This window comes from Capra hircus, chromosome 4, assembly GCF_001704415.2.
Source record: "Capra hircus breed San Clemente chromosome 4, ASM170441v1, whole genome shotgun sequence".
Taxonomy (NCBI): Eukaryota; Metazoa; Chordata; class Mammalia; order Artiodactyla; family Bovidae; genus Capra; species Capra hircus.
In genome coordinates, this window is record NC_030811.1 from 21,691,604 (window position 1) to 21,714,571 (window position 22,968).

Sequence of the window (22,968 nt, forward strand, 5' to 3'; positions counted from 1 at the left end):
CCCATAACATCCCCCTACCTGATTTCTCTAGAACTCAGAATCCGTCATCAACCAAGATCCCATATCACAAACTCTTCAATTATTCCCTCCAATTTCATGCCTTATATATCCCTTTACAATTTACAGTCCTCTACCACTCACACCTGTGTATCACAGAGCTTGAGGGTGGAGGAGGTATCCTCCTTTCTCCTCTTTGCCATTTTTCATCCCTCATTTCTCCCTAAAAATACTACCCATTACCCCTTCTTGTTACAGTCATTTACTGATGTCTGCATTACTCCTCTTCATTTCTAGAAGATTTTAGCTCCTGGTTGTAACTCTTTTCAACATGATACCTGCCAAAATTCTCAGTGATTTCAAATTTCATGTACGTGATCCTTCTAATACCTGGCCTCCTAGTTCCTTGAGCTCCTCTCCTCCAATGATCTTGTTCTCCAACTTATCTCAGCCACCCACCTCCTTTCCCAGATGCTATCCCCATGATTCATCACTCTAAACACTACTTTCCATGTAGCAGGCAGGCAGCTGAACCCAGCTGGAGGAAACTCACAGCTAAGCTGACTGGTTTTCCTTAAAATTCATTACTACTAATGTTGAGTGGATCCTTAGCGCTACCTGAAATTTCCGTTTCCTGGGTCTAAACATCCTCTCTTCTCTTAAAACCTCCCAAATCTCCTCTTCCCTTCCCAGCTTAGCTGATAAACTTGCTTCCTATTTCACTGAGAAAATGGAGGAAATCAGATGGAAACTTCACAGGTTCCCACCATCACATTTCCCAATCTACCTATAGCTGAATCCTTCCCAAGGGCATTGTTTTAGCAATGGCTACTTCTCTTCTGCATCATCAATATTTCTTTCTCCACCAAATTATTTCAACCATCAAACATGCCTAAATATATCTCATCTTAAATTAAGAAAAGAGAACTTTTATTAAACTCATGTGACACTTCAAAAACTATTATAATCCTCTGCTCCGTTGTCAATAAAGATTCGGAGGCTTTTGGGTGGGTCAGCGGTAAAGAATCCACCTGCCAATACAGGAGACACAGATTCCATCCCTGATCCAGGAAGACCCCACATGCCATGGAGCAACTAAGCCCGCACACCACAACTATTGAGCCTGCGCTCTAGAGCCCAGGAGCCACAGCTAAGGATGCCTGTGAGCCCAGAGGCCAAGCTTCTCAACAATAGACGCCACCACAGTGAGAGGCCTGAGCACTGCAATTCAAGAGTAGCCCCAGCTCCCCTCAACGAGGGAAAAGCCCGAGGGCAGCAACAAGACACAGAACAGCCAAAAATAAACACAGGAATAAATAAAAACATAAAATCATTTTTTAAAAATCTGGAAAGGGTTGCCTTTACTCACAGTTCCTACTTCTTTTCCTCCCATTTTCTCTTGAAATCCATACCAATCAGGCTTTTTATCCACTTTTCTTTCAGCGTCATCAATACTTCTATGTTGCTAAATCCAGTGATCATTGTTTTACTTGGCCTATTAGCATTTCACATGGTCACTTCCTCTCTTTGGAAGTCTTTTCTTCCCTTGGTTTCTAGCACATCACACCCTCCTGGTTCTCTTTTTACTTTCATTAGCCATTCCTCTTGATCTCCTGGGATGGTTCTTGGCCTTCATTCTGATCTTTAAAAGTTGGAGGACCCTCACTTCCCTGATCACATCTTGTCACTTGGCATTAAATAGCATGAAAATGCTGATGACTCTCAAAAACATTATCTTCACCCAGGACCTCTCCCCTGAACCCCAGATTTGTACACCCCACACCCTGTTTAACAATTCCAATCAGATGAATAGTTGTTATGTTAAATTCAAAATGTTCAAAACCAAACTATGGATTTCCAACCCCCAACATCTTCATTTTTCCTGAACTTGGTAAATGAAAATTCCTTTCTTCCAATTTTTTAAACTAAAAACCTTGAGCTCATTTTTGACTGCTTTTTTCCAATGATTTTCTGGTAAACATGTAAGAAGTTTTGTAACAGGGTGGGCAGTAGGAGAAGGTCCAACTTTCTCTGTATAAATACTCCCACAGTTATGCATTTCTAGTGGCAAAGATCACATCACTGAACACTAAGTTGCAAAGAGATGCATACTCGCTCTCCATCATGTAATATTTCCACCATACAGATAACCAAAGATGTAAATAACTTGAAGAGCTTAGGTAATTGTAAAATGTAGTAAAATAACTAGGAAATGATGAGGCTTTTTTTTTTTTTTAGTATTCATTACCTTTGTTTTAATACAACTTTTAATTAGAAGTTTATATAATTAATTTGTAATACAGTTTGTGTTTAACAACTGGCTGACGAAATTCCTAAAAATTTAGCTATTGGTTCTCATGAGCTCTTATGACCTGGCTCCAGAATACCACTTACTGTCTGTGTCTCTTTCACTTTTCAGTTCATTAGTAAATCATGATGGCTCTATGTTCAAAATAAATATCTAGAAGCCGATCACTTTTCACTGTCTCCATCACTGCCACTCTAATTCAAGCCATCATTCTCTTTGAGCTACATCAGCTTTCCCACTGCTCCCCCTCTCCCCATGCCAGTCTGTTCTCAACACAGGAGTCAGATGTAAATGCTAAGTCAATTCACATCACTCTTTTGCTTAAAACTTTCTAATTGCTTCCTGATTTATACAGAATAAAATCCTAAGTTCAACAAATGGTCCACAAGGCATTACCTGAAAGAATGGGGATAAAATGGAAGAAAGAAGAGAAATGAAAGACAGGTAGAAGAAGAGAAGGAAGAATGAAAGAATGAAAAAAGAAGAAGAGAGAAAGAAAATAGGTGATAATGGTATGGGCAGGTGGTGCTGTGAGAGCAGAGAGGTATAGAGCTTAGATAGTGGAGAGGGAAATTTTCCTGGAGGATGGAGCCCTTCAGTGGCCTCTGGGATACACAGTCAATTGAACCCCAATTTTGTATTCTGCTTGTTCAGTCTTTCTGTGTAGTTCCAGATTTGGGAGAAGCAGAACTGGAGACTGCATTCTTCTTTCTTTATAGAAAATACCATACCAGCCTAGATGGCTAAAGAGATAATCATAAGCAGCAGGAGAGTAATATATGCAGGTCAAGAAGCAACAGTTAGAATTGGATATGGAGCAACAGACTGGTTCCAAATAGGAAAAGGAGTATGTTAAGGATGTATATTGTCACCCTGCTTATTTAACTTATATGCAGAGTACATCATGAGAAACGCTGGGCTGGAAGAGGCACAAGCTGGAATCAAGATTGCTGGGAGAAATACCAATAACCGCAGATATGCAGATGACACCACCCTTATGGCAGAAAGTGGAGAGGAACTAAAGAATCTCTTGATGAAAGTGAAAGAAGAGAGTGAAAACGTTGGCTTGAAGCTCAACATTCAGGAAACGAAGATCATGGCATCTGGTCCCCTTGCTTCATGGGAGATAGATGGGGAAACAGTGGAAACAGTGTCAGACTTTATTTTTTGGGGCTCCAAAATCACTGCAGATGGTGACTGCAGCCATGGAATTAAAAGACGCTTACTCCTTGGAAGAAAAGTTATGACCAACCTAGGTAGCATATTCAAAACCAGAGACATTACTTTGCTAGCAAAGGTCTGTCTAGGCAAGGCTATGGTTTTTCCAGTGGTCATGTATGGATGTGAGAGTTGGACTGTGAAGAAAGCTGAGCACCGAAGAATTGATGCTTTTGAACTGTGGTGTTGGAGAAGACTTTGAGAGTCCCTTGGACTGCAAGGAGATCCAACCGGTCCATTCTAAAGGAGATCATTCCTGGGTGTTCTTTGGAAGGGATGAAACTTAAAGCTGAAACTCCAGTACTTTGGCCACCTCATGCGAAGAGTTGACTCATTGGAAAAGACTCTGATGCTGGGAGGGATTAGGGGCAGGAGGAGAAGGGGACGACAGAGGAAGAGATGGCTGGATGGCATCACCGACTCGATGGATGTGTGAGTGAACTCTGGGAGTTGGTGATGGACAGGGAGGCCTGGCGTGCTGCAATTCATGGGGTCGCAGAGAGTTGGACACGTCTGAGCGACTGAACTGAACTGAATGGTGGCATGCTACATAGCAGGAGCACAGTCCTGTGACATTCTTAGTAACAGTCTGGTCTCAGAAAAAAAAAAAAAAGGCTAATTGCGAATATTTGATAAGTGCTTAAAAGTTTTCCCCAAAGCTCCAAACCCTAAGGGAAGATAGAGTGTTCCCAGGCCAGACTAAAACCTTTTAACCTTAAGTCCCTCAAACATAAATATGTTGCCAAGATGCCGAGTGGATATTTAAATCATCCACTTCCTGTTTCAGTGCTATCTCTCTGTTTTGGAGAGGGACCAAAAATGTTTCATTCCTTTTGGCACTGTTTTCTTCATTTAAAAAGGATTTATACTTCAGGGGTTTTGACTCCAGAAAGAAAAAAAAGGGAAAAGAGCACATATTTTGGATGTCAGATTCTGAATGTTTTGACCCTTTCAAACAAGAACGCACTACTCTGTAGCCAGTGGGGTGAGAGAACAAGATCGGGGATAGAACATGTCCAAATGGGCTTCTAAAGTGACAAGCAAAGAGGGAAAACTGGCCCACCTACAATAACTTGTTTAGGAAACATTAAAAATAGCCCATCCACGAAGTAGATCTTTTGTCAATAGTTTTGTTTAAATGTAATTTAAGATAATCTAGCTAAGCATTTCCATCACGCCCAAGCTATCAGTCAATTAAACTTCAAATGTGATGGAAACACAGCTATGGGTAGTTTTATGAAGTTTTCATTAAAATGAATAGGAGTAAATAGAAGGTTCGGAATGGTGAATCTTCTGAAGGTTCTCAACCAGGATAAGAGTTGGTGGGGGAACAGGTGAGGATACTTTCAGAATGTCCTGAGTAGCACAATTCACACTATCAGCCTGGGTAGTTTGAAAAAACTCTCCAGCCAATTTTGATTGTACTTGGCAACCCTTCTCTCCATTTATAAGTCCCCAGGGAGGCAGAATAATATCAGAAGTATTAATCGTGTCAGTGAACATTCCTGTCTTCAATTAAGTGAATTCAATTCAGCATTTGTTGATCCTCTACTTTGGACTTGAAGTTGTAATTTACAGTGGAATTGAGGGCAGGATATACAAAGATCAGTGGAAATTGTTCCTGCCTGATGGTGGAGTGGAGAGAAAAGAATAGTAAACTCTTCTGGTCAGATATAATACACAGAGGTTTAAGTTGTGGGAAACTTCTCCATCCACTCTGACTGGGACAAGAAGGAGGTGGTGGTACATGAGCTGAACTATGGATTACTGACTTTCAGTCTGCAGAGAGTGAATGCAAAGGACCCACGGACCAAGAAACATTCCTCTTAGCTGATGGCCTGTGTTGATAGACGTGTTTCTGGAAAATTATGTATGTAACCTGGGTGGTTAGTCATTCCTCTTTGGCCCAGGAGATGCCAAGAGTCTTGCCAAGCACACCTAGCAGCTGCACTGTCAGCTGCTAGGGAGTAGGAGGTATACTCAGACTGACAATACAAAGGTTGAGAACAGAATGACAACTTGAGCAAACCTCACAGACAAACTTTGGGTTTCATTAAACTGCTACCCAATTAAAAAACTAGCATACACTTGGGTATGGGTAAAGAGAAGGCCTTCCGCCACCACAAAGAGGAGCGTGAATGAAGAAGTCAATGGTTTGGTCTTCTCAATGGCCAGGACATCGGTGGTAGACTGTAACTCTCCCTCCATGGAGCCATTGAAGAGGGCACACTTTTGACCTATGGTGCTATACAAGAATATACTGAGGACTGGAAAAACAACATGCAAATACCCTCCCAACAGTGTGTTCATAGTGCATATTCTTGTAAATAGATCATGGCAATTATAACCAATATAGTTATAACCAATCAGAGAAAGGGAGACTAGACCCTCACCAGGCATGATCTGGCAATTCAGAGGTGTGTCAGAAACTGGAAAAATCTAGAAAACACTGACTAAGACAGCAGAGGATAATTCACTGGATGATTTGCCATCTCCAACCATTTGATTCTCTTCACATGGGCAGGATCTGTCTGTTCCTTGAAAATGCAGGATTAGGCCAGTTGGGTTAATTAGACAATTGGCAACTAGTCACAACATGTTCACTGTAGTAAGCATTTCTGATTTTTAAGTGTATGCTATTTCTGAAGCTAATATTAATCAATTTAAGTACTTTTATTAAAATTCAATATCTGCTAAGTGTTTTGGTGACCTTACTATATCTGTAAGCTATCCAAGAATCCTTTAAAAGTGTATAGTCTTTGGTTTTCTAAACTTTGTCAAATTATGGGGGAAAAAAAAATCTTTAAACTTGAGGGTGTTCTTGTGGAATTTGGCTCTCATGTCCCATTTCTGTCTGTATAGCTTAATTTTTTTTCTAGCAATGAAAATATGTTCTCATCACCTCTATGATACAAAGCAAGATGTTGGCTCACGGCCTCTTGGAATTGTGAGTAAGCTGTCAAGGCATTAATATTTTTGTGGCTCCAAAGCTGATTCGAGGGAATTTTAATCTTATTGTCTTTGTTTTCCAATGTGACTACTATCCTAAACCTTTCTTTTCATGTTGGAAAATAAAAAATAACAGAAATGACTAAAACTGACAGTCAAAATATAGACAACTGTACCGTGTCGAATGTACATTTTGTTCTCGATGAAGTGTTGTTCTCATAGAAAAGACATGAGCTGAAAGTAACATATATCATCTTTGTAAAAAAAAAAAATTAAGGTTACAAGAGGAGGGAACTAATATGTATTGAACTTCTACAGGCTCTGTGCTAAGTTATTTATATTATTTCATTTAGTTCTTATAACTTCCAGCCATGCCTTTTTTTTTTTTTTACAGATGAGGAAATGAAAATTTGAAGGGCTTCAAAATTTTTCCTATAGGTCTTATATACTGTACAGACCCTGTGACTTTTGTCCTACACCACATTCTCACTTGTCTGTCAATTTGCGTAGAATACTATATTGAAAAGAATTCTGAAGCCATGAGAAAGAATGCTGCGTTTAATTAGCAATGTCAGTCAAAGGCTAGCAGCATGATTGGTAGCAGGAATATTATTTGCACCTCCGTTATTATACATAAGGGCCTTCCCAGCTGGTGCTAGTGGTAAAGACCCTGCCGGCCAACGCAGGAGACATAAGAAACACGGGTTCAAACCCTGGGTGCTGAAGATCCCCTGGAGGTGGGTGTGGCGACCCACTGTAGTACTCTTGCATGGAGAATCCCATGGTCAGAGGAGCCTAGTGGGCTACAGTTCAGAGGGTCTCAAAGAGTTGGACATGACTGAAGTGACTTAGTATGGACTCATTGTACATAAATCATATTGGTAATTTTAGCTTGAAAGTGGAAAGCTTGGAGGAATATATTATCCTCATGGGTTTTAGCCTTACTATCATTTCCTCTGTAAACACAGAGTTTTGTATAAGTTAGTCTTTCCCCTAGTCGTACTATTTTCTTACCACCCTAGACTCCTTAACTACTTTTTTTTCATCCCTCTGGAATGAGTTCCTCATTACTGGTTTTCAAAGAGTTAGTTCAGAGTTATGACCAATGTTACACTGTTGAAATTTTATTTTTAAATACTTCAGTGTATTCAGTGTAATTTATATATGTGTGTGAGGGCTGGAGAATAAAAAAGGCTGAGTGCCAAAGAATTGATGCCTTCAAACTGTGGTGCTGGAGAAGACTCTTGAGAGTCCCTTGGACAGCAAGGAGGTCAAACCAGTCAATCCTAAAGGAAATCAACCCTGAATATTCATTGGAAGAACTGGAGCCGAAGCTGAAACTCCAGTACTTTGGCCACCTGATGCGAAGAACGGACCCATTGGAAAAGACCCTGATGCTAGGAAAGGCTGAAGGCAGGAGGAGAAGGGGACAACAGAAGATGAAATGGTTGGATGGCATCATCGACTCAATGGATATGAGTTTGAGCAAACTCTGGGAGATGGTGAAGGACAGAGAAGCCTGGTGTGCTGCACTCTATGGGGTCTCAAAGAGTCGGACATGACTGAGCAGTGAACAACAACAAATGCATGTGTGTGTAAATTAATTCTAACCTGTATGCTAGGAACTACTGTTAATTAGTATATGAAGGACTCTAGTTAGGAATATACACTCCATAAAGTGTGTAAGACTGATGTTTAAAATACCACTGAAAGTGAAAGTCACTCAGTTGTGTCTGAACCTTTGTGACCCCCATGGACTGTAGTCCATGGAATTCTCCAGACCAGAATACTGGAGTGGGTAGTCGTTCCCTTCTCCAGGGGATCTTCCCAACCCAGGGATTGAACCCAGGTCTCCCAAATTGCAGGCAAATTCTTTACCAGCTGAGCCATAAGGGAAGCCCAAAATACCACTATCTAAATACACACCTAAGAAGCCTATAAATTAGCATAAAGGATGCAGAAATAGCTTTTCATTTGGCAGATGAATGGGGGGGGTCAATATATATGATTGATTTGCCTAGAAAGATTTGTTCATGCATCTCATCCTAGTGTGTATAGCAATTAAGAATCTGGCAAGCCCTGAATTGGAGAAGTGCCATAACTCAAGGATCCTATTTGGGCTTCAAATATGCCCATTTAAAAATTTGGACCTGGCTAGAAGGGAAACTGATGCTGTCATCAGAATATTGTAACACTTGCCAGGGTGTAAACCTTTAGCAAAAGGTATTTGTCAGAGCAACTAAAGGGACAAAGCAAGAGCTTCTCCAAGTCTACAGAACAGATTTTCTAGTTGTTGTTGTGCCTACCGGCTAATGAATGTTTGCATGTGTGCAGAACTTAGTTTCTGAGCCTTGTTTCCATTGTAACATACCTGGTTATCTGGCAGGTTGTCTGGGAGGAAGCAGTGACTTTATCTGATAATTAGAGACTACTGACGTTGACCATAAAGAGCCAGGCCAATTAGAGCAGGTCTTTTTACAACAACTAGTATTGTGGAAGTCCAGTAGAGACCTCTTCCTCCTTCTCCCCTCTCCCAACCCCCTAGAATTCCAGTTATTCACCTTGATGAAGGAGTGGCAGGGGGAGTTTTTGAACAGCCTCAGCCATACAACTCTAAGCCACTAGACTATCCTGGGAGTAGAGGTGGAAGCAGAGCTTTGAATGAAATAAGAGATGAGATTAAAATTTTAAAATAAACATTTATCTTTCTTGATTTGGATGCTGGGTAGAGATGTATTTAAGGGACTCCTCTACTCTATAATAAAAGGAAGTTTGAAACAGAACAGTTAAAGGTACTAATAAGAAAAAAACACAAACCATAAAACCATGTTGTCTTTATACACCCAGTGATTTGAGACTTCTTAATAAACCAGTCATTCTATCACAGAAAGAATTTTCTATAGTTGGGTTAATGTCTAAATATGTATGCAGTTAGATGTCTCCAGATCTCATATTCTTCATGATTCTCAGGGTGCAAGGTTTATATTTCTCCCATTAGGAGAATCATCTCTGTTTAAAAAGTTGAGCATGGAAAAACATAAACAGGAGTAAGAACTAGCTTTTCCGACCATCATGACTGTTTTTTGAAAAGTGAAAGTGTTAGTCGCTTAGTCATATCCAACTCTTTGAAACCCCATGGACTGTATAGCCCTCTAGCTTCCTCTGTCCATGGAATTCCCCAAGCAAGAATACTGGAGTGGCTAGCCATTCCCTTCTCCAGAGCATCTTCCTGACTGGGGATTGAACCGGGTCTCTTGCCTTGCAGGCAGATTCTTTACCATCTGAGCCACGAGGGAAGCCCATAACAATTCTCTACCTACATACAAACAAAGAAGGGTTGACTTTCTGAGTATCTTCCTCTCATCACAGCTATCTCAGAGGAGGCAACAAATTTCCTTTTAAAATACATTCAAGGCTAAATCTCTAGTAGGTTAACTCAATTTTCCTCAATTATTAATAATAATGCAGACTGAATGAAGAAATGGGTAAAAATTTGAAACTTAAAAAAAAGCGACAAGGATTATCAAGATATTCTGAAGCATTCAGTCTCATCTATCAGATCTACTTTTGGGGAGTTAGACTTAAAAGGAAGAAAAAAAAAACAAAAGAGGAAAAAAGCTACCAGAAAAAAATGTCCCTTAGACCAATATCCCCAAATTTTGTTTAGTGACTTAACTAACTGATACATACAGAAAAACAAGTACTATAAAAACTACATTGAGAAAACTTCTGGCAGATAAAATTAATGACCAAGGATTAATAATATACACAAAAACAAATGTAGGCATTATAACTTACTCAGAGCTCTAAGAGGTTAGTATTTTGAATCAATTATTTTCTGTTTCTGCTCAACATGGTAGACTAAGCAGATTCAAGAAGTGTTCCTACTATGCTCCAAACACATAAACACTGCAGAAAAGCATCTAGAAACAGTTAAATGAGGTTGAGATGGTTAGACAGCATTGCCTTCTCAATGGACATGAACTTGAGCAAACTGTGGGAGATAGCGGAGGACAGGGAAGTGGCACCCTGCAGTCCGTGGGGTCTCAAAGAGTTGGACATGACTTAGCAGCTGAACAACAACAAACGAGGTTGAAAGAAAGAGAGGAACACTTAAGAATACAGAGGGAATTCAAAGACAAAGAGGTTAGCCTTTACTGACGGTGTGGCAGATTTCATTGTTAACATGACAGAAAAACTATACCTAAGCATAAAGCCGAGAGCTAGGAAGATGGTGCTCCATCTGTGAACAAGAATAGGAATACTCTACCTATGGTAACTCACTAATGGGGAAGGAATCTGTCAGCAAGAGGCAAACCCTGGACTGGAAGAGAGAAGACCTCTTTCTGTGTAAGGGAATGGGATCCAAATCTGAACTTCCCACTTGAAACTTCCAGCCCAGAAACTGAAGAGACACATGATCTAAAACCAGTGAAATTGTCAGAGACTAGTGAAGACAAATAGGAAATCATCCCATGGGGGAGCCTCCACAATCCAGGCCTTAAAACATCTTAAAATGCTGGAGCTGTGCTTATGAGGACCAGGAGGAGATTGTGAAAGTCTTTGGATAAACTTGTTCAAGGAAAAGAATCTACATATATGGGCATTTGGTGATTGCCTATTGAAAAAAACTGGTCCAATATATGCCAGTGGGCCCAAGAGCGCCCCTGTCCTTAGAGCTTCATTGGTGTTTTATTCTCTCACTTCTATATATGGACAGACAGTCAAGGATCACCAGTATTTTTAGGAAGGAATTAAAGACAGAAACCAACACAAACAACAAAATATAGAAACACAGATGAGACAGGAAGAGAAAAGCACTTAAAAGTATAAATGATATTTCCAAGGAGATGGGAGAACCATTGTATCTCTGAAAAAAATCAGTATGTTATAAAAGGAACATTCAAAACAGTAAGAACAACCAAAGAATTCTTGGAAATTCAAAGCCTTATGGTTAAAAACAAGGAATATAAAGACAAAATTAAGGAAATCTCGAAGATATTAGAATAAGATCTAAAAAAGATCTGAGAAAACATAAAAATCAGGGGATAAGTGTATAAGATATAAGAGAGAGAAAAAATATGGAAAATGAATGAGAAGAAAATGGCTACCAAAATGATATAAGAAAATTTCCCCAAACTAAAAGGCGTGTTTTTCTAGATTCAACAGGTGCACTAAGTATTCAAAAGAATGAATAAAAATCCAAATAATACCAGGGTGCATTGTCATAAAATTTCAGAATATTAAAAATAAAAAGATCTTAAATGCTTCCACAGAGGAAAAAAGAATCAGGCAACATACAAATGTTCAGGATTCAAAATGGCATCAGATGTAAAAAATCAACATTGGAATCTAGAAGACAATGTAGGCATACTTTGAGAAGTTCTAGGGAAAATGATTTTCAGCCTAGAGTTCTATGTGTAACCAAATAATCAACCAAGTATAAGATAAATGAAAGACACTAAAATTCGTTCTTCTTCTCTGCATCCATGTTCAGCAAGGTCCTAGATGATCTTCTCCATCAAATCAGGGTATTAAAGAAAGAGAAAGAATGGGAATCAGGGAACAGGATTCAAATTTCAACCCACATGCAAAGGAAATTCCTTTCAATCCTAGGAAGGAAATTCCTAAGATGACTGTGAAGTAAAGATTTAGAACAGCTAGCTGTGCAACAAACGTAGAAAAATTCTAAGCAGTTTCCAAAAAGGATACCTTTAAAGAAAAACAAAATGTCAATTTACCTGATGTATTTGACTGTATTGAAAAGAGTTCGATGTTTGCATCAATGATAGAAAGTTAAGCAGGGGGCAGGAGGAGAAGGGGACAACAGAGAATGAGATGGCTGGATGGCATCACCGACTCCGATGGATGTGAATTTGAGTGAACTCCGGGAGTTGGTGATGGACAGGGAGGCCTGGCGTGCTGCAATTCATGGGCTTGCAAAGAGTCGGACACGACTGAGCGACTGAACTGAACTGATTGATTAAATTATGACAGTTGGGAGAAGGAAGGTAGTAATAAAAGAAATAAAAATTAACAACAGTATTAACATATACTATGTGGTCAGCTAGGAGCAATATACAGTAATAATATTAGAAAAATGGGGAATATGATGTCTATTTCTGACAGTAGTTTCTCTTCTGTCTCATAGATCTGTTTGTTAATTCTTACACCAATATCAAACTGTTTTGATTTTGGTAGTCTTATTAGTATTAGAGATTACCTGTTAACTTTCTGCTATAGCAGGTAAGGATTTGGCATGCTTATACTGCAGGTTAGTTCTGTTTTCAAATAATATGTGCAATATGTCTTATATAATAAACACACCACATAAGGTCTAACAATTCTGGAAACTCAAGCAAAATAGTATATATACTGTCCTTTTTGTTTAAGATTGATAATTGGTCCCATTGCTTTAAATTTAGAGATACTTTACTTGAAATGTTTTCTGAAGCTTGAAGAAAAATATATTGAGCAAATTATGTTAAAATGTAGCTAATTTACTATTTAAAATTAAGTCTGAGGGCTTCCCTGGTGGTCCAGCGGTTAAGAATCCATCTTGCAATGCAAGAGATACTGGTTTGATGCCAGTTGCTGCAGAGCAACAGCCCAAGAGCCGTAACTACTGAGCCTGTGTGCTGCAACCTCTGAAGCCAGCACCTAGAGGCCGCGCTCTGCAACAAGAGAAGCCACTGCAATGAGAAGCTGCACACCCCAATGAAGAGTAGACCCTACTTGCTGCAAATAGAGAAAGCCAGGTGTTGCAGTGAAGACCTATCACAGCCAATAAATAAATGTCTTAAAAAAAAATTAAGTTTGTCCTATGTTTTCAGATTTTTCAAACATCCTATATATCATGAACCATAACAAACAGGCTTATACATCAAATGATAAAAATTTTTGAGGATATTTAGAATTTGTCTGTATGCCATTTATGAAAGAGCCACTTATTTTTATTTTTTAAATGTTTTTAATTTTTATTTCACATAGGAAGACTGATATGAAAGGTTTAAAATTTATTAAGTAAATAACTATAGAAAGAAAGGCATTGTAGCAATATTAATAGCAGGCAAAGTAGAATTTAAGGTGGATTAATGATGAAAGGAATACTCCATCAGAAAGATTTAAAAATCATGAACATACATGTATCAATAACAGAGCCTTAAAACATGTGAACCATAATAATGACAAATTTTACAAGCAGAAGTAGACAAATTCACAGTCACAGCTCTCTTAGTAATTACCAGATTAAGAAACTGAAAAAATTAATAAGTATATAAGATATTTGAAAAATAGAGTTAAACTCAATCAAAAAAGCTTTAAAGCAAATGAGAAGTGTCTGAATATTCATTTTTGTTTCATTAGATAATCTAACATAAAAGCACCCAGTTTTTTAAAGAATCAAAACATTTGTGTTAATCTAGTGATCAAAGTTCATTAGCCATCAACATTTTCACTCTCACTGTCTAGAATTTTCAAATCCTCTTTTTGTGTGTAATTGTTAAAGTGCTCTGTGATTTACCAAGTTAATTTTTTTAATAGTCCTGACTTTATGTATCATTTAAGCAGGATACTTGCCTCTTCAATTTAATTTTTTTCATCTTTTCTCGTGTTACATTTTTATTTTCCCCAGTCCTCATTCTCTTGGCCCTTTACTATCAGATGTGAAAAAATGCCATAAATATTTATGACCTGTTCCTTGTCTTTCCTGATGAAGAAAAATACATATATACCCTTTCCATCTATTCACCAGCTATTCCCTCTGGGTGCAAACTGTAATGACTTTGCCTGATCACTGTGATGCCATTTGCTACCAAGTCTTTCATAAATACTAAATGGTGCATTTTTTCACGTTGTGCCCCAAGCAGAGCAGGTTCTCTTTATATATCAGAAGGCCAGTCCAAATGACACATGTTTGCTTTATCAACCTCTGTAAAAGTCTAGAGGTAATTTATATTGATTACATAATAAGAAACTCCATCCCTGGTACAACATGTTCTTTCAGCTGCAGAGCCACACCTGTAGAAATGCTAACTTACATCTGGTTCCATAAATCTGTTCTTTCTGATCCTCTGGAGAGATATTTTTATGTAAACTATATAGCTACATGTGGAACAGGAAAGACCAAAGCAGATGGCTCAACCCAGTAACCATTTCCACTCCATGGCTTTAGCTTTTACTCTCTTCCGTGACTTGGATGTCTTCCTACTTGAGAGTCAGTTCAATCATTTCTTTTATGGAAGGTGTCTCTTACCAGCTTTATTTATACATAGATAACAAACTCAGTGATGATAATGTTCTTATCAGGAGATTTTAAGGATTATCTTTGAGTCCAGACTATCACTTTAACTCACTGATGGAAGGATTCCTTCAACTGATTTTCCTGATACGAATATAACAAGAAGATACCTTCCTCATTAATATATATATTTTCATTTTTATTGTTTTCATTGCATGTGTTATATCTCCACACAAAATCTACTTTGAAAACAAACTGTTATAAAAAAACAAAAACAAAAAAGAAAGCCTGGCTACCTTGAATGCAACTGATTTCTAATGACTGTGTGACCTAATTTAGCTTTTGTTGTTGTTGTTTACTCGCTCGGTTGTGTCTGATCTTTGCAACCCCAAGGACTGTAGCCTGCCAGGGTCCTCTGTCCATGGGATTTCCCAGGCAAGAATACTGGAGTGCGTTGCCATTTCCTTCTCCAAGGGATCCTCTCAACCCCGGGATTGAACCTGCATCTCCTGGAAGTCTCCTGCATTGCAGGCAGATTCTTTACTGCTAAGCCACCAGGGATGCCCAAATTAGCTGTTATTCTCCCTTTAAGCTGATTTGCCAATAAAAGTACAACATTAGAGAGGTAACCCTGATGGAAAGGACAATAACAAGCCTTTTGAGGGGAAGTCATAAAGCCAGTGATCCACAGGGCACTAGAGCTAGGAGAGACCGCATCTAGTATACCCTCTTCATTACAAAAACTGACAACCGGAAGGCTGAGTCACCTGCCTGACATCATCAAGTGGCTCAAAGGCAGAATTAAATGGACTCTTTCTGCTGTTATCTACTGCTGCTGCTGCTGCTAAGTTGCTTCAGTTGTGTCCGACTCTGCGCGACCCCATAGAAGGCAGCTCACTAGTCTCCCCCGTTCCTGGGATTCTCCAGGCAAGAACACTGGAGTGGGTTGCCATTTCCTTCTCTAATGCATGAAAGTGAAAAGTAAAAGTGAAGTTGCTCAGTCGAGTCCGACTCTGAGCGACCTCATGGACTGCAGCCCACCAGGCTCCTCCGTCCTTGGGATTTTCCAGGCAAGAGTACTGGAGTGGGGTGCCATTGCCTTCTCTGGCTATTATCTACTGCTAACTCATATTTCAGAGAAAGTTTTGGAAGCTCAGTAAAAGGAAGACTATTACTGAGATAACTTCTATAAGGCAAGTCCCTCCATAATTTATGTTTTAGTAATAGGTGTTTTTTTTTTTTTTTAATAAATTGTGGTGTTTTCAAATTGGCTGAAACCCATAGATTTCAAGGTTTGGGGGATCATGGATCATCTTTCTTGCCTTTGTTAGTGTTGAAGCTCTTACAAATAACTGTGATAGGATGCAGTTTCGGAGCACAGTGTCAGTTGAACAGCCAGGTAGATAAACCCGTTCACTCTAACACTTCTGCCTAAAACTATAAAGTGAGAGTGGGAGGTGTTGCTGGATATTACCATTTGTTTGGGATGACCCGTCTCAGTAAAGCAGCAAGAGGGTTCCAGAATCTGGCATCAGGGTAGAGCAGGCTGAGGAATCTGCCATCAGCCTCAAGGGAAACAAACCAGAATCCAGAGGAGTATTTGGGTATTTCAGGTAGAAAGTCCTCAGGGGATCACACAATCTTCATACATGCAATAATGTTCCACCCATATCTCGAATGATGTACATATAAAATTTTTACTATGTAAAGCACAATTCTAAGGGGCTTAACAATTAAGCCAAGAATACTAGGCAAAATCTAAGGTGATCCAAGTAAAGTATGAGAGTGAAAGTGTCGGTTGCTCAGTCATGTCCGACTCTTTGTGACCCCATGGACTATGTAGCCTACCAGGCTCCTCTAACCATGGGATTCTCCAGGCAAGAGTACTGAAATGGGTAGCCACTCCCTTCTCCAGGGGATTTTCCTGACCCAGGGATCAAACCCGGGTCTCCTGCGTTTCAGGCAGATTCTTTACCATCTGAACCATTATGGAGTTTTGTTAATAATCATGTTACAGATAAAGTTTCATCTGTTTTGACACACACGCACAGCAACGTTCACAACAGAGGATCTGGGTGTGGGTATATGAGAACTCTGTAATGTCCTTGCCACTCTTCTATAAATCTACAAATCATTATTCCAAAACAAGATTTTAGTTTAAAAATAATAAACCGCGTGACCCACCCGTAGGACTGCATGTGCAAGCTTGGCCCAAGCACTCTTGCTCGGATCAAACTCGCTTTTCTTCTGCTCTTCTCCTTAGGTTCCTAGAGCATTTTTAAACTTTAACATATTTGGCTATAGATACTATAATCACAGACATTACAAAGCACAGCACTTTCATATATGTGATCTCATGTGTTAGAAATTTAAATGCTGATGAAGACAATTTTAGCGAATCGGAGAGTGACAAGATTCTAAGATCTGAAACTGTTTTCTTTGTGCTTTGGTTTCAGAAAAGCTTGTAAAAAAAAAAAAAAGCTTTTCTGAGTACGTTAGAGAAAAAGCTCAAATTGGATGGTAGTTTGTCTTAACCATCCTTTTTCAGCACCTTGGTGTTTCAGATTGTCTCCAAACAAGATGCTGGTCAATACTGCTTTTTAGGGCAAGGATATAAAGGAATGTGCTTGTCCCAGAAGCCTTAAAAAGGAAAAACAGGGGTGGGGGGTGGGGGGGAAGGGAAGGAAAGGCTGAATCAGGAGTGGGGCAGCTTACTCCAGAAAGAGAAAGCAGAAGCTGTCAGGAACGGCATCATTTTTGGAAACTTCAAATTCTGAACTTAGAATCTAGAGAGTTTTCTTTAAGAATGTATTCAATATGACTTATATCTTCCCAGAAAACCAACCAGCAAAAGTCTTCATATTAAAAAAAAAAAAAAGAAAATTATGTCCTAAAGATACTTTGCTATATAAACTGCCTTTATATTTCAGATCTCACTGCTCCCTACCTGGGTGTACAGAGAAGGAAAAAGGCTGTTGTGAGTTTTATAATCTGGAAGCCTGAGGCACAGAAGTCTGTTCAAAGCCACACAGGTTACCAGCTGTAGACATGAAGCAGGCACCAGGGCCACTTTTCAGTGAGACCACCCACCTGGAATCTGAGGTACCTACAAACCATAAGAACCAAGATAGCAAAAACTTAAACCTCGTTGCACATGCTCTCAGGAAAAAGAATTAGCAAGCTATTCCCAATGGTAAGACTGCTTTAACAGCGTAACTAAAAGCAGAAATATGGAAAGCTATGACATATAAAAAAAATCTCAAGCTTCTATACTTCTCATTTCCTATTTATTCAAGCACAGGTGGGTCAGCAGTTCCAGGCTGGCTGATATAATCTCTGTATCCAATCTTAGGGGCACTAGAGAGCTCCTTGGCTAGATATTTCCATTCCGTCATTGCTATAACTGTATATTATACTTACCCTGCAGAGTGTTTGAAAATTGAATTTTCCTTTTATTATCATCAATATTTTAAAGAAGATATATTTAAGCAAGAGAGACATAAGGACTTCATGGCTAAAGCATATGGTTGCTGCTGCTGCTGCTGCTGCTAAGTCACTTCAGTCATGTCCGACTGTGTGACCCCATAGACGGCAGCCCACCAGGCTCCCCCATCCCTGGGATTCTCTAGGCAAGAACACTGGAGTGGGTTGCCATTTCCTTCTCCAATGCATGAAAGTGAAGTTGCTCAGTCGTGTCCAACTCCTACCCAACAGCTATAGAGCATTTTCAACCAAATACATCTCAATGGGAGAAGAAACAACAATAACAACAAAAAGAAGGAGATCAGGGAGGGCCAAGTGCTGCGGCATCAGTATCATGCCTGCACTACCTGGGGAAAAAGGCATAGAACTGAGGGACTTCCCTGAAGGTCCAGTGGCTAAGAATCTGTGCTTCCAAAGCAGGGGGCCTGGGGTTCAGTCTCTGGGCAGCTAAGACACGGAGCAGCCAAATAAATACATAAATAAATAGTAGAGGGAAGAAAGCCGCAGAATTGAGTGCTGAACGTGATCCACCAGGAGGGGTGCCACCACATGCCTCGCTGCTCTAGTCATATTCATCAAAAGTCAGTAAAGGTTTTCACCAGGCAAACTGGGGTCTAGTCATTCAATGGACTGTCAGCAAAGTGAGGGAAAGGGTGAAGGACACCACAGGCAGGGTCAGGGGTGAACAGCTGGCCGACTTGGTGACAGGGTAACTTTCACAAGCCACACAGGCTGCCCCTTCATGAAGTCTAGGAACAAATGGATGGAAGGGACAGAGGCCAGAACAGTGGTTCCCTGGGCCCGGGTACAGCAATGGGTAGAGGGGCTAGGGGAGAATGGATGGAATTCATCTCCATCTTGATCTGGAGGATAGTTATATGGGTGTATACATCTGTAGACATTCTTCCAGCTGTACCTTTAAGATCAGTGCACTTCACTGTATGTATATTACAACTCTGTGTACATTCCACCTCAAAAAAAGTGAAGGATGTCACACTTCAGCCTTGAGTCTGTCTTTTCCATAGGCTCCAAAATCAGACCAGAAAGTTTTAGTGAAAACTCTCTCTACTTTTGTTATAATCAAATCTCATTTTCTAATAAATTATGCCCTATCACCTTCAAAAAAAGGAGGGGGGAAGATGAAAGGGAAGGAGGTCCTATAGTGGGAGGAGAAAAGAAGGATGGAGGGAAGAAGGGAGTAAACTTTAACAAAACCCTTATTTCCTTCCCAAAAGTATCTTCTTTCAGTTTCCCTTATTTACTCGTTTTTTGAGTACTTTAAAGAGGAGGGAAAATTATGATCCAAATTATAAAGTAAGTAAATAACTAAAGGACAAAAGCAGCTTTTTCTGGCTGACACAATGCTGCATGCATGCATGCTCATTCACTTCAGTCGTGTCTGACTCTTTGCGACCCCGTGGACTGCAGCCTGCCAGAATCCTCTGTCCATGGGATTCTCCAGGCAAGAAAACGAGTGGGTTGCCATCCCTTTCTCCAGGGGATCTTCCTGACCCAGGAATTGAAACCCCATGTCCTGTCTCCTTCATTGCAGGCAGAATCTTTACTGCTGAGCTACCAGGGAAACCCGACACAGTGCTATACTGTCAAATATTTCAGAATTGAGGGCTTGGTTTCCAGCAATTCACAAGAGGAAACTATTTTGTCTTTCTCATTTCAGAGTTGAGACTGTACATCCTTGTATGACCTTAAATGATAACTGATGTGATTTTTCAGAATGAACCGTAAGTTGCAGATGACTGAATCATAAAAAGAACTGCATTTGAAAGAGATCTAAGTCAATGTTTATTCTTAATCTTTTCACCTCAAAGTTTATTTCTAAATATGTTAAGCCTATAGCAGCCATTACTAGATTTTTAGTATATGTTACTTTAGAGGCTAAAATAGTCCAGCTTACTGAAGTCACAACACAGTCAGCTTTGACTATTTTTTTCAGGCCATATATTTTCAGCTCTAAGTGTATACATGTACACATACTGAAAATACGTCCTGTAAGATCCCAGATGCATACACAGAAGGCTTCTATGTGATAGTTCTAGGTATGGCTGCTTATGTGGGATCGAGATTGTTCTAGTCTCTAAGCAGAGGTGCTGAATTGGTGACAGTCCTGCAAAGGACTCACTTGAGATCCATTTGATGGTGGTGGTGGTTGTGTGCGTGTGCGTGTGTTCAACAAACATGCCTGTGTATCCTGCATGTATTATGGCAAACAAAAGTGGCCGCTTTGAGATGCAGTCAAGACTGTAGCAAAGCAAAGGGAAGAAGAGGAACTCAAGTGGTGACGTAGGATCTGGATCAGGGAAAAGGAAAGAAAAGTGAGGAGGGGATAAGGGAAAATAGAAACTCACAATGACAAAAATACAAAAAGGTTCCTGGGGTGGAAATAAAAGGAAGAATCAGAACATAAATGGCGTTGTTTTTTTTAAGATCCAGAAATAGAGGGAGCCGTTGCTAAGTGAAGTAGGCTCTATGGAGGGCAGAAAACAATCGTGGGTAGGATAACGGGTCCATCCCCAATTACCCAGGACTGTCTCCCTTTAGAACTGTTCTTTTAGGAAAATTATTAATAGCTCTTCCTTTCCCTCCTGGTTAGGATAATAAATGATAGAGTTACCGTCTGTATAGACCACCTCTGGCCGAAGACAGAAAGTAGCCACAAGTAGGACTCAACCTGGGCAATGGCATCAAGAAGAGCTTTAAGGAAGGGGTAAAAGGAAACAATAGCTAAAGAAAGAGGAGAAAAAGGAGAGCAGGTATAATGTGCAGACAATTTGTAACCATTTATGCCAAACACAGATGAAGTTAGAAAGGCCTTGTAGAGGAAAAAGTGTATGAAAACTTAAAGATGGATGGGGAAGAGATAGAAGAAACTAAAGACAAGAGATGTGATTCAGAGCACAGATATGTTTAGGCTCCTATATTTTCCCCTGTATTGGGGGATTCGTGGTTACGATCAGCATGTATAAAAATGACTTAAAACGGCCATCCTGGCTTTCCAACCTGTGTAGGCACACATAAAGTCCCATCTGCTGTTGTCTCCTAGCCTGCCGCTCCAAAGCTGCTCACCTCCTCCTAACTCCCCGCCTCTCAGCCTTGCAGGCTGCCATAAGCAAGCCTTCCCACCGAGCCCCCGCCCCCACCTCTGATGGCCGCATACCAGACTGTCTGCCACTGTGGTTTCACAGGCTTCCACAGATAGGCCACAGTATGTGAAGCTGCCCTTCGCTGCGTCATTTCAGAGACCTCTTTTGACTTTTTCCTGGATTGGAATTTTGTGTTGCAAAAAGCAGAAAGTAAATGTCAAGGGCAAGTTCAAAAGGCCAAGTGATTTCTAGCTAAGCCTTGCTTACACCCAGAGGGAAGATGGAATACCACCAGCAAGAGGGTCTTTGGTATTTAGAGTTTCCAAAACTATGTCTCATAGATTTCTACCATTATTTTGAATTGGGGCATATTATGGGTTGAAGTGTGTCTCCCTTAAAATTCTTATGTTGATGTCCTAACCCCCAGTACCTCAGAATGTGACCTTTTTTGAAAATAGAATCTTCACCGAGGCAATCAACTTACAATGAGGTTATTAGGATGAGCCCTAATCCAATACTACTGGTAACTTTAGAAGAAGAAATTTGCATACAGAGAGGATGCTATGTTTACATGAAGAAGGCCATCTACAAACCAAGGGGAGATGCCTGAAGCAGATCTTGCTCTCACAGGCCTCACGAGGAATCAGCTCCTCTGACACCTTGAGGTTGGACTTCCAGTCTCCAGAGCAATAGGCTTCTGTTATTTAAGCCATCTAGATTGTGCTACTTTATTATAGCAGTCCTAGAAGACTGATCCCCAGAGATGCAGTCTGGTGGAAGATGAGAGTTAGGAGAAGCTCACCAGACTAATTACAGCTTTTTTCATTTCCCTAAGAAGACTAAGGAATGCTTCTCTGAATTATCTGAAAGAGTCCCTGTGGCAAGTCAGATTGGATGATCCTGAGGAAATGATTTTGATAGTTCATGCCTCAGTTTCTCCCTCCATGGAGTTGATCATAGGGCCTGTGGTCTGAAATTCATACTATGACTGAGTGGCAAGGTGAAGGGTGATCACAGAAGTATTCTGAGTTTGGGGTAGGAAGACCAAACTTAAAATGTGGAGCCTTATTAATAAATACACTGAGAACAGCTGTCACGGAAAGTAGACCCTCAATTCTTTAGCTGATCACCAAAGTGGAGGACTTCCCACCTGATCCTCACAGAATCAGCTGTCTCTACCTTTTGAGTACCTAAATTTGACATAATTAAAACCCCAAACAGCTTGATGTATTTGGACAAAGAGTTTTCCTTCAGTGCAGACTATCTCCTCTTGTGTTAGAGAAAAGGCTTGTTAACCTGCTTGTTAAACTATCTCTGCTACCAGAAAAAGAAAACACAAAAAATATTTCTGCACATTACTTTTTATTTTTTTTTAAAGCTGTTATAGGCCTAGATCTCATCCTATCGAACACTCGCTTGAATAACCTCTTGAGTCACTAGTGAAAGCAGTGGTGTTTAGCCCTGCTTCCTTATATGGCAGGGAAAGACAATGTGCTTGTCTATTTGAACTGCAGTGTGGCTCTCTGACAAATTATAATGACTGGTTATGGAAACCTCCTGCTCTGGTTTCCATCGCTCTTCCCGGGAAAGACACAGAACAGACAGCTGTAGGGAAATGGAAAAGGTTGGAGTCAGGGAATATCATTGAATCTAGCTCAGCTATTTGCCAGTTG

General features: G+C 40.1%; 1 protein-coding gene across 10 annotated transcripts in view; it reads right to left on the reverse strand.

Annotated features, from left to right (window-relative positions):
* The window catches only part of CALD1 (caldesmon 1), a 232,720-nt gene that overhangs the window by 173,130 nt on the left and 36,622 nt on the right, over positions 1-22,968 (reverse strand). The window lies entirely within an intron of this gene.